The 15,889-nt window shown below is 40.1% G+C and overlaps 1 protein-coding gene across 1 annotated transcript in view; it reads right to left on the minus strand.

Annotated features, from left to right (window-relative positions):
- Window positions 1-15,889, minus strand: part of LOC122561343 (alpha-centractin) — a 57,274-nt gene that overhangs the window by 35,721 nt on the left and 5,664 nt on the right. The window lies entirely within an intron of this gene.

The raw sequence follows: 15,889 nt of genomic DNA on the forward strand, positions 1-15,889 counted from the left end.
GAAATCAGCTTGTAAATCTGTGCTCTCACAAGCATCAATTATTTTCACTAAACATGCATACATTAGGGGATTTGCCAATTTACCACCTGTAATTTGATCATAGTTTTGTTCTTATTTATTCATTCACAAGATATGGGTGTGGCTTGCAAAGCAAACATTCATAGTTTTGCAGCAGTGGACACCGGTGAACCACGATCTTGAACTGTGGCAGTCCAGATGGCAAAGGTGTTTCCACAGCACTGTTAGCGTTTTGACCCATAGACAGTGAAGGAATTGCAATAAATTTCCAAGCTTAGATGGCAGGTTATTGTGAATAGAACTTGATGGTGGTGATGTTCCCATATACCTGCCCTTGTTCTTCTCAGTGATATAGGCTGTCGGTTTGGAAGCTGCTGTGAAAGAAAGCTTGGCTAACATGGTACCCTGCATTTTAATAATTTTCAGATTACCATTTTATTATGAAGATATTAGATTTATTCAGACCAATACTATACAGCAAAAATCACATTTAACCAAACTATTTACATGTTGTACAGTTCATTTCTTGCATGATGCACTTAAAGTAGCACCTCAGATGGCAAAGGTGCATCAAGTGGTATCAAGATGCTTCACAAGTTTGTTCAAAACACAGCACAACTTTAAAGTATCTAAGTCTAGGAACGTACTGCTTGGCATTTGTCTACAGTTCAAATGGGCATTGTATGAAAGTCTCACACCCTAACATTAAAGACTGCTGAACCTCTGTCAAAACACAGATGCTGTTGTGCACGTCACAAGATTTTAGAGGGACATGGGCCAAGTGCTGGCAAATGGGACTAGATTAGATTAGCATATCTGGTCGAAATGGACATCTCTGTGACTCTAGGTGGTGTGTGCGTGCGAGTGTGTTTGTGTGCATGTATGACTGGGGGGAAGGTTGTGTTCTGGTACTTGGGAAAGAGATTTGAGAAATGCTGAACCATGTTGTTTAAAAGGCCTGCCACCACACACACACACACAAACTCAGCTTTGCCCCTCTGCTCCCGAATCAAACCTCCCCATTCAACCAGCTTTTCATCCTCTCTATGGCAACTTTTGGCACCTACGTGCCCATTCACACAGTATACAAACTGCAAACAACCAGTGAACCCCTGTAGTAACAACTTCATGTGTGAAAAAGCTTTAAGAAAGGTCATTTATGCATAATTTTCAAAACAAAAACTGACATTGTTAAAGGTCAGTAGTAAAAGCAATTAAGCAGATCTTTATAGTATCAAATGCAGAGACTTCAGAGAGACCCTAAGCATGTGTTAATCTGCTGATACAGTTGCACTTACATGATATTGTTAAAAAAGTTCACTGGTTCTGCACAGCATAATTCTGAATGCTTGGGCATGAAAATTCCATACACTGGCATAGAGGCTATGAGAAGCCATGTGCGGTAGTGATGTTGGCATGGTGGGTGGGGTTTAGTTTTGCATGACGGACTGGGAGTTAGGTATAGCGGCACAGCGTGACATGGGAAGTGTAACAGGCTATTGGTCTGGGGAGGTGGGAGGGTCATTGATTGGCATGGGTAAGACCTTGTTAACTCACCTTTCAAAAGATTGTCTCATCCAGAAAAAGTCCAAGTCACCTCTAAGGGGCCACAGACCAGAAGCTGACCAGATTCCATGGAAATTTGCAGGTGACTAGAAGATGTCTATCTTCACAGAAGACCTGGTAAGTTTATGACTGCAGATTGTGGGCTGGCAATCTGCATCAGTCCGTACACATACTCTGGCTTGATGGAATTTGGGGTTGTGAAAATCAAGTCTTGGTTACCTTTTTCAAAGGTCCACAGAATCTCCCCAAAATCCGTGAAAACCCAGTTATATATTTCTTTGCAGGAATTACAGGAAATTTTAACTGAAACATTAGTGCTCTGCAATACAGGTAATAACTCACTGATTCAATAAGATTCCACAACAACACGTGCAGCGAACAGTTTGTACTGTATAATGCCATAGAGAAGCACTGATGGTTATAGTTTGATTACTGGCATTGGTTGTGATAGTGTAATGTGATGAGAGTAGCACATTGTGCAATTTAATTTACTTTCTCTGCTACTTTTAGCACACTAATTAGCACAGGTTAACACCTGCACTAAAATAGCACCAAAAGGATTTAACACAAATACATTAATCAATGCACTAAAAATAGGAAACTAAACTGACAGAGGAAATTCAACTCCAAACAGTGGATCTCAATATTAAAACCTATAGTTCGGATACATTGTTTCCTAAGTCATACTGGGACACTAGCCAAATGATGGCTTATAAAGTATTTTGATTGCTGTTTTCTTTTTAAATATAAAGACTATAAGACATAGGAGCAGAAATTAGGCCATTCAGCCCATCGAGTATGTTCCATTATTCAATCATGGCTGACAGGTTTTTCAAGGAGGAGAAAGTGATGACTGCAGATGCTGGAGATTAGAGTCGGGAGTGTGGTGCTGGAAAAGCACAGCAGGTCAGGCAGCATACGAGGAGCAGGAAAATCAACATTTCGGGCATAAGTCCTTCATCAGGAAAGGGCTTACGCCCAAAACATCGACTCTCCTGTTCCTCGGATGCTGCCTGACCTGCTGTGCTTTTCCAGGACTACACTCTGATAGGTTTTTCAATCCCAATTTTCCCATTTCCTCCCTGTAACCTTTGATCCCCTTGGCAATCAATAACTTATCTATCTCTTATATCAACTAATGTAGAAGATTTGTACTGTGAACCACTGCTTTAAAACAAAAATCTATTTATCAAATGGCCGACTAAGGTGATCAGAATCCTGAAACTGATAGCAATTAATGTATATTTTATAGCCTATTTCTAGAAATGTCTTCGATTCTTATTAATCTTTTGGAACAGAAAATTCAACATCCTCATTATCCTGTGCAAATTAGTTCAAAACAACTCCCAAATTGGATAGAGATATGTCAGACATTCAGGTACATTAAGAATAGATGGAGGTAGACAATTCTAATAAAGTTCATTAATTAATCTTAACTTGCTCTTACTAGATGCTGGTATGCTGCTCCAGAATAGAGAAATTCAAAACCAAAGTACAATTTGGAGATTCAGATATCATGGCCCCAATATTTCTTGGATAGGATGTGCAGAGGGGAGAGCATTCCTGGCTCTGCAAACACACCCTTCCAAAGTTGCCTCTTGCACTTCCCATTTCCAGTGTTTGTTTGAGATTCAGGCAAGGGAATCAAGAACAGCAAAGGGTATCCAACAGCTCCTTGGGTGGAAAATACACCTTGGTGCTTCAGCACTCATGTCCCAAAGTCCACGTAAAAGAATAAAATTAAAAACATTCGGCCAGTTCCTCACTCCACCCTAAACACACCCCATGTCCCATTCCCTATAGCCCTCTAACAATCCCTCTTGGCCCCTCATAAACCATATGTCTCTCTGCACATCCCATGGCCTCTCATAACCCTATGCAAACTTAATACCTATTTCCACCCACTAATATTTTCCCCTTCATCTACCATGCTAACTCAACAAAAGCACACAAACAGACAAGATGAAAAAATAAAGTTCTATATTGCAGACTACGCTCTGTTGAGAAAAGCATTTAAGTTCATAAAAACACATTTTGACAGCTATTGACCAATTTGGACCTGCTCAAATTGTCTTGTCATTTCTTCACAGTTCTTTACAGATCAACGTTTCTCGATAGTTCTTCATATCCTTGACAAGTCTTAGCAGGTTGGATAGTTCGGAGGGGTTTATGCACCTTTGACATACAATCTTTTCCACAACAAACAATCCCAAGGGATAGCCCATCAAAGGATCTGATTCTCCACCCTCCAATGGATCCAAGAATCTAAAACTCAAAAGATCCCTGACTCCCTACCCTCAAAGTGCTTTAGGACCATATCCACAGGCTCTCCAAAAAGATAAGTACCTTGGCTATGCAAAAGAAATGCACGGAGGATAAAATAAAAGACATTCGTCTAATCTTCGCCCCAACATGGAGTCCTACTCTCACTTGGTCTAATTACAGTCAGAGGTGTACAGCACAGAAGCAGACCCTTCAGTCCAACTTGTCCCAACCCAATCTAGTCCCATCTGACAGCACCCAGCCCATATCCCTCCGAACCCTTCCTACTCATCTCCCCATCCAGATGCAGTTTTGCAGTTTTACTAGCCTCTACCACTCCCTCTGGCAGCTCATTCCATACACATACCACCCTAAGTGTGAAAAATTGCCCCTTAGGTCTCTTTTATATCTTACCCTAAACCTATGCCCTCTAGTTCTGGACTCCACTACACCAGGGAAAAGACCTTGGTTATTTTTCTTATCCATGCCCCTCATGATTTTATAAAGCTCTATAAGGTAACCCCTCAGCCTCCGACACTTCAGGGAAAACAGCCCTAGCCTATTCAACCTCTCTCTATAGCTCAAATCCTCCAACCATGGCAACATCCCTGGAAATCTTTTTCACAGACACAAGGGATTAATTTGAGTGGGAGCATCTGACCGTTAAAATGACCAGCTGCCACTGCAATCATATACGTGAAAGACTACTGCCCCAAGTCACATCTCATGAAAGTGCAAAATGCTGGGTTCAAGATTGGGATTTAGGATTTTGGCAATTTTCCAGCATTTTCTCATGACAGAACCTTAAACTGTGTTGTTATAATCTTTTTTTTCAAAAACCTGGTCAGAACTGATCTTATGTCTTATTAACATCTCTCACTTACAGAGAAGACTTTGGACAGGGAAGCAGTTAGTGGGAGGATTTAAAAAAAAGGATTATTACAGGACTCAGCACTTCTGCACCATCAGGAACATTGAACATTACAGTGCAGTATATGCCCTTCAGCCCTCAATATTGCGCTAACCTGTGAAACCAATCTGAAGCCCATCTATCCTACACTATTCCATTATCATCCATATGTTTATCTAATGACCATTAAATGCCCTTAAAGCTGGCGAGTCTACTACTGTTGCAGGCAAGGCATTCCACGCCCTTACCACTCTGAGTAAAGAACCTACCTCTGACATCTGTCCTATATCTATCACCCCTCAATTTAAAGCTATGTCCCCTCGTGCTAGCCATCACCATCCGAAGAAAAAGGCTCTCACTGTCCACCCTATCTAATCCTCTGATTATCTTGTATGTCTCTATTAAGTCACCTCCTAACATGCTTCTTTCTAATTAAAACAGCCTCAAGTCCCTCAGCCTTTCCTCATAAGATCTTCCCTCCATACCAGGCAACATCCTAGTAAATCTCCTCTGCACCCTTTCCAATGCTTCCACATCCTTCCTATAATGCGGCAACCAGAATTGTCTGCAATACTCCAAGTGCGGTCGTACCAGAGTTTTGTACAGCTGCAACATGACCTCAGGGCTCTGAAACTCAATTCCTCTACTTATAAAAGCCAACACACTGTCTGTCTTCTTAACAACCATATCAACCTGGGTGTGAACTTTCAGGGATCTACATACCTGGACACCGAGATCTCTCTACTCATCTACACGACCAAGAATCTTACCATTAGCCCAGTAATCTGTATTCCTGTTATTCCTTCCAAAGTGAATCACCTCACACTTTTCCGTACTTTCACAACATGGAGCTCCAGTCCAAAGATGTGCAGTTGGTTAAGCTAAATTGCTCAAAAGGGATTGTGTAGGTTAGGTGCATTAGTCAGGGGCAAATGTAAAATAGGGAGATGGGTCTGGGTGGGTTACTGTTCAGAGGGACGGTGTGGACATGTTGGGCCGAAGAGCCTGTTACCATACTGTAGGGATTCTAATTCTAATTCAGTATCGATTGAATCTTAATAGCAAAATAGGGAAGAGGCCACAATATGGCACAGGGTGTCAATGGCTCTCCCTAATTGCCCAGAGGGCACTTAAGAATCAAACACATTGCTGTAGAGTCACATGTAGGCCAGACCAGGTAAGGATGGCAGTTTCTTTCCCTAAAGGACATTAGTGAACCTCTAGATCGGTTTTTCCAACAATTGGCGAAGGATTTATGGTCATCATTGGCCTCTTAATACAAGAATTTTTTAAAATTTTAATTCAAATTCTACCGTGGCAGGATTTGAACCAGGTCCCCAGACTGTTACCCAGGTCTCTGAATTAAGAGTCCTGTGACAATACCACTAGGCCAACATTTCCCTTGAGTCAAGAGTGTGGTGCTAGAAAAGCACAGCAGGTCAGGCAGCATCCGAGGAGCAGGAAAATTAACGTTTCGGGCAAAAGCCCTTCATCAGGAATGAGGATGAAGGGCATTCCTGATGAAAGGCTTTTGCCCGAAACGACGATTTTCTTGTTCCTCGGATGCTGCCTGATCTGCTGTGCTTTTCCAGCACCACACTCTTGACTCTTATCTCCAGCATCTGCAGTACTCACTTTTGCTTCATTGCTTCCCTTGAACCAATTTAAAGTGAAACAACATTAAAATAGAGACTTAATATACTGATAGGAAGCAGGCATGATGATCTGCTAACAATGTTCCTGGCTTACGCCTTTGCCAGCTGCAGAAAGCTGTACTGCCTGATTCACTCTGCAAAGAGCTGCCTGTTCCTTAGATACTCTAGTTGAGAACAGTTAATCATTGTGGGATTCTTTGTGTGTTTATGTATAGGGAATGAGAACAACCCAAGCTCCAACATTTACCAGTAGGAATTCAAAATAAAAGGAGCCACTTAATAATGTTAATTACTTTTAAGTATGCACAACTTCACTCAGTGTTAGGTGAGAAACCATGGAGGAAAAGTTCTTTAAGTTAACAGGTCCTCAAACGTGTGGTCCTACAGGATGCTCATGGTCCAAAATGCAAGGCCTGAGGCTGTATAACAGCAGATGAGAGCCCTCAATCCTATCATATGCATGATTTCTCATAACCAGACCAGGTCCTAGCTGCACTGCATGAGTCATCATTAGACCAAGCAACAATATAGTTTTAAAGCAAGTTTTATGTTATTGTTAATTTTGTTTAATTAATATAGATGTAAGATAAGTATTAGTTTCTCAGATGAAGATCACGATGATTTTAAAACACATTTTCAAATATTAACTCATAGAAGGTGCGCAAGGTGCCTGGGGAATCATTTATTGCTCATTGCTTGATAAGGCGATGGTGAGCTGCCTTCTTGATCTGCTGCAATACATTAGTATAGTTAAACCCACAATCAGTTAGAGAGGGAGTTCCAGGACTTTTATCCAGCAACACTGAAGAAGCAACAATATATTTTCAAGTCAGAATGGTGAAAAGTTGGAAGGGAACTAGCAAGTAGTGGTGTTCCCATGTATTTGCTGCACTTATCCTTCAAGATGGAGTAGTCCTGGGTTTGAAAGATGCTGCCTAAGGAGACTTGGTGAACTTCTGCAGTGCACATTGAAGATGGTGCACACTGCTGCTACTCAGCATCAATGGTGAAGGGAGTGATTGTTTGTGGATATGGTGCCAATGAAGAGGACTGCTTTGTCCTGGATGGTGTCAAGGCTCTTGAGTGTTGCTGAAGCTACCCTCATCCAGACAAATGGGGAATATTTGGTGACAGTCCTGAATTGTGCCTGAATTGTTGGGCAGACCATTGTCCTTTATGTCAGGTGTGACTCCCATTTTGACCAAGGCTTTATTTGACCAAGTGTGGCATCAAGATGGTCTAGCAAAATTGGCATCAATGGGAATCAGGAGGAAAACTGCAGTGGTTGGAGTCATAACTGGCACAAAGGAATATGATTAAAGTAATTGGAGGTCAGTCATCTCAACTCTAAGCCATCTTTGCAGGAGTTCCTTATGGTAGTGTCCTTTGAGCCAACCATCTTCAGCTGCTTCATCAATGACCTTAGAGTGGGAATGTTAGTGATGGTTGTTCAGCACCATTTATGACTCTTCAGCTATTGAATCAGTCCGTGCCCAAATACAACAAGATCTGGACAATATCCAGGCATAGTTGACAAATGACAAGTAATACTCTTCCCAGACATGTGCCAGTCTATTTCCAACAAGATGCAATCTAACCATGGCAATCAATGATATTACATTATTGAATTCCCTCACTATCAACATCCTGGGGGAGTTTACCATTAACGAGAAACTGAACTGAACCTGTGTCGCTGGGTCAAAATCCTGAAATTCCCTCCTTATTGTTATAATGGGAGTCCCAAATCAAATGAACTGCAGTAGTTCAGGAAGGCAATCCATCACCACTTTCTCAAAGGCAATTAAGGACAGGCAATAAATTCTGGCAATGTCAGTGATGCCCATGCATTAGCCCAACATTAAAAAATCTTGTTCTAAGCAAGTTGGTGCTGGTGTAATGGTGCTGATCTGCTAAATAAACCTTGTAAAAACACACTAATCTCTCTACAATTGAAACTCTAAAAAGGTAATTTGTTTTCTTCAAAGGATTACTCTCAACTCTCATCAGTGCTTCTTTCTGTAGCTAGCTGTGTAGCACAATAGTTTCACAATAAATAATGATACTGCTTCTGATAGGGAAAGCATTGTTAGGAATCCATGTATATTTTAATATTTCTAGACAAATCTCATATGTCAATGTTAACAGTTTAATGTGAAAATTAGAGAATGAAATTGAAGGTCATTATGGCAAATGGCACCAAAGCTTAAGCTGAAGAATAAGTAGTGTAACTGATCGGGTTGAGTAAGCAGGAGGGTGGATTGCGTTACAAAACAAAAATCTAAATAAAAATAAATTTAGAGCTAGGAGTGGAGCAATGCAAAACAATGTGCTAATACACGGGATTCCTTAAATTCAATCGAAGGCTTACACAAGTGCTGATGTCTGTAATTCAGAATGTAATAAATGGAGGTGGAAATTTATAATTTCTGTACAGGTACAATTTTATTCCCAGAATCACGTAACTGATACATTTCAAATTTGCAATGGCTTTAAATTCAAATTTAAGATATTAACATTAACATATTTAACATCAACATATTTGGTTAACAGAAGCTTCTGAAATTCTTGTGTTTTGAAAGAAAAAGGTTTTAGGCTACTGTAAGTGGAAAGCATTTAAGCTCAACCTCATACACAGCATGAATTATTAATTCGTTAATCACAGAATCTTATAATATTACAGTGCAAACAAAGGGGCATTTATTCTATAAAATATGCACTGGCAATTTTTTCCTATGAACCAGCCAATCGAATCCCACATGCCTTTCATTCTCTGTAGCTTCCAGTTTCTCTTTTTGAAGCAACTGTAATATCTAATTCCTTTTTTAAGACAACTCATGGACTTTAATTCATCAAACACTTGGAACAGAAAATTCCACATACAATTCACTGTTTTTAAAGAATTCAGGGAAACAATCAATCAGTCATTATTTCCTTATTATGTATCATAACACACCAAAAATAGTTTTAAAAATACTCTATCCGGTCAAAATATGTAACAGCCAAATGGACGGTTTCTTTGTTGTAAATATCTACAATTCAAAGTAAAATCTTGAAAATCTGTATCAGATCATTTCTATCCTTTCAGTACCACCAGTGAGGAAATAAAAACATTTGATGACTCTTCCCCCAACTCACCCCAGTGAACATCCTTATTCAGAATCTTCTCAGCGATACCAATTTCCATGTAGTTCGGTGCTTAGTTGCTGATAATTTGCTATCTGCCACTGGTGGATGTGTAGCTGATTCCTGTCTCCTCCACCTCTGGCATGATCATTCAAGGCATGGAAGTGAACATTTCAAAAATTCTTGGGAATCCTCCAGGTTGCTGCCAAAGTGCAACAGATGCATGGAGGCAGCTTCCAGCAGTGGGCTGAATCTTTCCTTCCTCACCCCCACTTCAAAGCTTGGGTGCCCCTCTACAATATGGTTGTGCAGCAACGGCAATAGCAATAGCTTATTTTGAAGGATTTAAAAATCTTCGGAGGATGCACTGCCTTGAAGAACCTACAGCTGTGGTGCCCACCTGTCCTAGTGCTTCTAGGTTCTCTGATTTGCCTTCATGTCAATGCAGCCTGCCCAGCATTCAGAACTGCCATTCCTGAGGAGTGCTTGTTAATCCAGATAGCGTCCCTTCTTCGGAATCAGGAAGCCCAGGTTCAAGTTCCATATGCTTCAGAGGTACACTGTAACATTTCTGAGCAGGGTGATTAGAAAATATCTCAAGTTCATACCTTTAAAGGGCTCTTGTGATGCAGTGTCCCTACCTTTGAGCCAGGAGGCCCAGGTTCAAATCCCATCTGCTCCAGAAGTGTGTAGTAACATCTCTGAATAGGTTGATTCCAAAATATCTAGAACAGGAACTACTAATGCATTGAAGTCAGGATCCAAAATTAGTCCTGGCCTCTGCTTATAAACAATGATTTCATTGATACTGCACCTATTTCTATTGGTTTATATTCTTCCTACAATGAGATGTGTATGTGTGTATATGTGTGTGTGTCAAAACTGTACAATATTCCATCCCAATCAAACTAAGATCCCATACAATTTCTCCTTACCTACGTATTCCCTGCCTGCAGATACAAAGTTGAGGATTCCATTTCATGGCACTGTATAATTTTGAAGACAACATTTAAAGGTTTTGATTTTTATTTATTATTCTGAGCCTGGGTTGGCACTATGATGACAATTGTATCTTAAAATAATCCACCTTATTATGCAGCAATTGGTAAGCTTTTTAAAATGGAAAGTGAATGAGGAAGATTAAAATTGGGGAGAAAGCAGTTACTCTTAGGATGTGACAAACAGGTATGGAAAAAGAAAAATGACAGACTTGATGGTTACATTATAGAATACAAATATGACGTTGGACTTTAAATATTTTTTAGCAATAGTTATCCAGTCAATGTCAATCACTACACCAAGGAGTAAAGAAATGAGAGGACAAAATAGAATTATTCACAAATAAAACCTCATTCAATAATACAATACAATATAGCACATGAACAGGTCCTTCAGCCCACCTAGCCAGTACTAATTCCTTATCCTAAATTAGATGTGCTACTTATTGCCCATACACAGTTTCTCTCCTTCTATTCGCCTCCCGTTCATGTGTCCATCATTGCTAACATGCCTGCTTCCATTAGCAGTACGCTCCAGGTATCTACAAACTTGTGTGAAAAATCTACCTTGTACTTCTCCCCTAAACTTTCCCCCTCTCACCTCGAACCTGTGCCCTCTTGTAGTTGACCTTTTCTCTGACTATCCAACCTCTCATAATTTTGTACAGCTCAATCAGGTCATCCCTTAGCCTCAGTCTTTCCAATGAAAACAATCTGAGTTTATCCAGGCTCTCCTCATAAGCAAAACCCTCCAGACCAGGCAACATCCTGGTAAACCTTCTCTGCACCCTCTCCAAAACATCCAGTCCTTCTGGTAGTGCAGTGACCAGAATTGCATGCAATATTCCAAATGTAGTCTAACTTATATAGCTGTAACATAACTTGTCATTTGTAAACATTCATTTTAAAAAAAATCTAGACACAAAGAGTTGCAATCCTACAGTGGGATTTCAGTCCTGTGACTTTAATTTCTCATTTATATCTTCCTCCAGTTCCCTTCTCCTTTTCCTTTCTCAATATTGCTGATTTATGATTTGGTATTTCTTCCACACCCATCATAAACCTCAGCTACGACATAGTTGTCAGAACGCTATTTGACTGAAGGGACACCAGAGGCAAGCTGATCCTGTCTTTATATAATGCTGTTACATTCTGGAAATAGAAATGAGGTGCGCAATATATATTTGCCTGTCAGCATCAGGGTTTGGCAAATTTTCATAACCTGGCTGTACTTTTGCACAAATCAGATAAGGTACCTCAACCTGGGGAGTAGGATTTTCTCCACAGCTTCAAGACTCTTATATCAAGATAAAATGCGGGTCAGATGCTCAGATCATAGAGTCATAGAGATGTACAGCATGGAAACAGACCTTTCAGTCCTACTCGTCCATGCCGACCAGATACCCCAACCCAATCTAGTCCCACCTGGCCCATATCCCTCCAAACCCTTCCTATTCATATACCCATCTAAATGCATTTTAAATGTTGCATTTGTACCAGCTTCCACCACTTCCTCTGGCAGCTCATTCCATACACTTACTACCCTCTGTGTGAAAAAGTTGCACAAAGGAAATAATCACAATGATTTTCCCCAAATGGCAATAAATAACCAGAGGAGGGCTTATCATCTAATTAAGGACAGGGGAAGGACTCTTGAAGTTGGAGGACCATTATGAAGTAGCATTAGCTTTTAAGTTAAGCAAGGTGCAACTTCATGATGGAGGCACTATCTTCACCATTTTCTTTTAACTTCTAAATTTAAAAAAATCAATAGCCACGTCACCATTGTAGAAGAAACCCCTACATGGGACAGTCTGCAGCTCAACTGAAGACAGACAGGAAGAACCTCAAAGCCAACCCCTCCATCACCATCACCACATCTGGCTGGAGTAAGTTTCCATGGCACTGGTTTCCATGCTCACCTACATAAACTGAAGCCATCGGGCTCTCTCTTCTCCCTAGAGTGGCTCAAGTCACAGTTGGCTATTTGCTCAATGCAGCCTTGTGGAAGGAAAAGGCTTAAGTAGCAGCTTTCATAATGCTGATTCACAGCCAATGACGAGCCATTGAGGTATAGTCACTATTGTACTGTAGGGAAATATACCAGTTGAATCATATAAACACTTGAGACTAATGTGGTTAATGACAAGGTAGTCTGTTTTCATGACGTTAATTGAGACATAAATGTTGGCCAAGACACAGGAAACAAATAGTACCATGAGATCTTTTCATCCATCTATGATGGCATATGAACTTCAGTTTAACATCCAAAAGATGGCATCTCCAATTGTGCAACACTTCAAGACTGCACTGGCCTAAATTATGTGCTTAAGTCCTGAAGTACAGGTCACTCTGGTATAACACGTGTTTCGTCGGTGTGAATTAGCTGTAATGCAATTGACTGACTGTGGATGTTTTGGATAACACAAGCTTTCTACCGAATGGTATAGCGATTTTCTACAGCAATCTTCTACAGCTGCAATTTTCTACAATGGCTTTCCAGGGCGAGGTTGCAGCGGAAGGCAACTGTCGCATTATACCAGAAGTCCCTGTATTGTTTGAAACTATTTCTCTAACTATGAAGAAACTACCATGAAATTAAGATTGACTGTTTAATGCAAGTCAGAAGGTCACGTGTTAAAGCATTTCCACTCAACCAAGCCAGCATTTTACCATATAATCCAGATTACATTAACATAGCAAAGCACTCTTGGAAGTGTTATGTCTTGGATGAGATATCAAACTGATACTGATATGATATATGCATAGAATTCCATTTTACTGCTCTAAAAGGAACAAGACAGCCTCTGGTGTTAGCCAGCAATCCTCCATCAACAAACATCACCAAAAACACATCCATCTTATTTGCTATTTTTGGAGCTTTGCTGATCACAAATTGGCTTCTACAATTTCCTACGTAACACTGGTGTTTGAAGTTGTCTAAGGACAACACTTGAACTCCTTTATCAGAAAGGGCTTTGTTGTCATGAACACTGCAACTTTCTGATATGATGTGGAGGTGCCGGTATTGGACTAGGATGGACAAAGTTAACAATCACACAACAACAGATTATAGCCCATAAGGGTTAATTTGGAAGTATCCGATGAAGGAGCAGTGCTCCGAAAGCTAGTGTTTCCAAATAAATCTGTTGGGCTATAACCTGGTGTTGTGTGATTTTTAACTTTCTGATTTGATTGATTAGATTTTTAAAAATAATAGTAGAACTGGCAATGAGGACCGCACTCATTGAATTTTGTGAAAGAACAATAAATACTGGCATTCACTCTAAATTATGTTCCTGTTATCTGGTGATAATGAATTTGGAGATACATACTGGACAATTATTGGTCAGCTCACAGATTACAAGGGTTCTATGCAAACTATTTTTGAGCAGCTGCAATCCAGATCTTAGCAGGCGTGAGACCTGAACAAAACGTTGACTATAAATGATCAATCCCATTCAAAGAAAATATTGGCACAAGACAGGAAAAAAATGATACTGGTGCAAAAATGTTTTCAAAAGTTAAGGTAAACTACATTGTTTGGGAATGTTAAACGTAATCTAAAAGATTAATAGTGATATTTCTGGGTGACAATATAAAGCATCATTTCAAAGAACTGTTCACTTTTGCATTACCAGGAATAGAAGTGCTGATATTACAATTCTGCTACCAATTAAAATATACTTAGCAATTTCAAAAGTAATTAGCTCAAGAAAACAACATTCTTTATATCCCACCAATGTCAGCAATTAATTGTAGGTGGGGCACAAAGCTTCACTACAAACCTCTCCCAAACTACAGCCTAACCTTGTTCCCTAAGGGAAATTTGATACAATCATAGACATGATCGATTGCATTGTGACTTAGTTGTTCTAGCTGAACTATAGGGTCTACCTTACTAATTCATTAGACGATCTACATGAAACAAAACTAGTCAAGTATATAATGACGGTTTACCATAGAAAGTCATTCTTTCATCTGAGCTTATGGTGGCACTAGCTATCCCATCAGAGGCATATAATCTCATGGTATGGCAAGTAAGTTTATAGATGACACCAAAATAGATGGCATAGTGGACAGTGAAGAAGATTATTTAAGAGTACAACAAGATCTTGATCCGGTGGGCCATTGGGCTGAAGAGTAGCAGATGGAATAACTTAGATAAATGTCAGGTGTGCATTTTGGTAAAGCAAACCAGGCAGCACTTATACAGCTAATGTTAGGGCCCTGAGAAATGTTGCCAAAGAGACCTAAGAGTACAGATGCATAGCTTCTTGAAAATGAAGTCACAGGTAGACAGGATGATGAAGAACATATTTGGCACACTTGCCATCATTTGTCATAATATTCAGTATAGCAGTTGGGATGTTACATTGTGACTGTACAGGACATTGGTGAGTCCACTTTTGGAATACGGTGTACAATTCTGGTTGCCCTTCAATAGGAAGGATGTTAAACTTGAGAGAGTGCAGAAAAGATTTACAAGGATGTTTGGACCGGAGGCTTTGAATTGTAGGAAGAGGCTGAATATGCTGAGGGTTTCCTTCCCTGGAGCATTGGACGCCGAGGGGTGACCTGATAGAGGTTTACAAAATCATGAGGGGCTTGGGTAGGCTGAATAGCCACGTTTTCTTTTTCTAAGGTAGGGGAGTCCAAAACTAGAAAACTAGAGGACATAGGTTTAAGGTGAGAGGAAAGATTTAAAAACGACTCGAGGACTAACATTTTCATGCAGGTGTTGTGCATGTACGGAATGAGCTGCCAGAGGAAGTGGTAGAAGCAGGTACAATTACAACATTTAAAAGGCACCTGGATGGGTCTAAGAATAGGAAGTGTTTAGTGGCATATGGGCCAAATGCTGGCAAATGGGACAAAGTCAGATTGGGATGTCTCGTCGGCTGCATGAGTTGAATCTAAGAGTCTGTTTCTGTTCTGTATGACTCTCTGAAGCCAATTGCCTCCTGGCTTCTACCAAAAAAAATGAGAAAAAGGACAAAAAAAAGATAAGAAAGAAGCAATAAAAAGAAAATTGGACAGAGTAGATGAGTCCCAGCCACAGGAGTTCAAAGGCTGCCCACACCACCACTATCTTGAAGAAAGAAAGACTTTCTGAGCCTGTTTCTCACCATTGCATTGATTTAATCTTTTACTAACAATGCTGCGCAACCTCCTTTCATCCTTTTGCTCATTGCCTTAGCTTCCTAAAGATTGAAACCCAAGGATATTCAGATATTCAGTTTCCAGTCTTGGTCACTTCACAGCCATGTTTCTGTAATTCTAACCATATCATACCATTTACAACTATTTATGCTATTAACGTATCTACCTTATCACAACTGTGCAAACAGTTTCCC

This window comes from Chiloscyllium plagiosum, unplaced genomic scaffold (assembly GCF_037043375.1).
Source record: "Chiloscyllium plagiosum isolate Xiang-an unplaced genomic scaffold, Cpla_swu_hap1 HiC_scaffold_22, whole genome shotgun sequence".
Lineage (NCBI taxonomy): Eukaryota > Metazoa > Chordata > Chondrichthyes > Orectolobiformes > Hemiscylliidae > Chiloscyllium > Chiloscyllium plagiosum.